Genomic DNA, 1,351 nt, shown 5'->3' with positions numbered 1-1,351 from the left:
CGTACTACATGCACACTGTCCGTGCTCTTTTTCCAATTTTTCTTTCTCCCGTTTTCTTGTTTCCTTTACTAGAGGAAAACTGAAGTTCACTTTAGAAATTCTGCCTAACTCAGAATTCTTTCTTTTAACTTATTTAAGAGTTTGTAAAGCTAAAAAGTCTACGGAAGAATGTTAAAGTTTAGTTTTATTACTTTTAAGTAGATTTCCCGGCCTATTGTAGAATACCAAACTGACAGCTGTTGTTATTGGGATAAACCAAGGTGGTTTGTTAAGGTTAAATAAGTATTTAACCACTCTAGGTGCACGGGAAATGTCGTCTTCATAGCAATGGACAGTCAAAGTCCTCGTATAGCAATACTCAGTATTTGAGGAAAAATAAGTGAGAAGGGGGAAGAATTTTCTCCGCTTGTCAGCTGTAATGTCATAAGAGGATTTTGACTGACCATTGCTATGAAGACGACATTTTCCTTACAAAGGAGCGCATCGAGAGTAGGCAACCTTACTAAACAACCTTGCGCTTAACGCACTTTTAGAAAAAACATGTTGCTTCTAATATCGAATAATCGAAACCATAATAAAATTACAAAGATTTAGTTACAATTAGAGAACAGCATTTTAGGAATATCTAAAACAATTTTAGCTGGATATAACTCAGTGTCCTGGCAAATTATTAAGAGTATTCTCTCAAGGGAATTAATTACCTGCCACAAACTCTAGTTTTGCGATGGTGAAAACTCGTAATATTTCAAACTATTCAATTCCATGTTGGAAATATTAAATGACATCAGGTTGCTAGTATGGTTGTAAATGATGAGAAAATCAGTTTTATTTTTTTTACAAATTCTGAAAATAATGTTCTCATATTCTTATAAAAATTATCGTAATTCATAAATGGTTTTACAAGTTTTATTTCAATAACAGTGTGGTTCACAGACACACCGAGAAATTTAGTCGTTGTTTATATCAATACAATAAACGCGACACGTTCGAATTAAATTTTTGATTTCTATCAAGCTTTCGAACAGTATGAATACACTTAAACATGGATAAAAAGAGAAGCTGTCAATTGCAATTTGTTTATTTGTAAACTTTAAATTGAAAAAAAAAGCTTTTTAGTAATTAAAACTTAAAAAGAAAAGTCGTCTTCATTGTATTGATATAAACACCATCCACTGTAATAAAAATATAAAATCGGGTTTTCATTGTTTTCAAGTTTCTACAGATGACAGGCAGAAATTAGCACTTTGTTACCATTTATACTAAATTACTTGCAGTATTTCATTTAAACTAACAATTATTATTTCACAAAATGAGGGAACACCAGGGCCAGAGGCCACGGGGGGGGGGGGGA

At 32.6% G+C, this 1,351-nt stretch overlaps 1 protein-coding gene across 1 annotated transcript in view; it reads left to right on the top strand.

The window, feature by feature from the left end:
- Nucleotides 1-1,351, top strand: part of LOC111710207 (sushi, von Willebrand factor type A, EGF and pentraxin domain-containing protein 1) — a 65,817-nt gene that overhangs the window by 46,855 nt on the left and 17,611 nt on the right. The gene's annotated exons all lie outside the window — the stretch shown is intronic.

This window comes from Eurytemora carolleeae, unplaced genomic scaffold (assembly GCF_000591075.1).
Source record: "Eurytemora carolleeae unplaced genomic scaffold, Eaff_2.0 scaffold1041, whole genome shotgun sequence".
Lineage (NCBI taxonomy): Eukaryota > Metazoa > Arthropoda > Copepoda > Calanoida > Temoridae > Eurytemora > Eurytemora carolleeae.
Note: the sequence above shows the minus strand (reverse complement) of the source record. Positions and strands in the feature narration are given on the sequence as shown.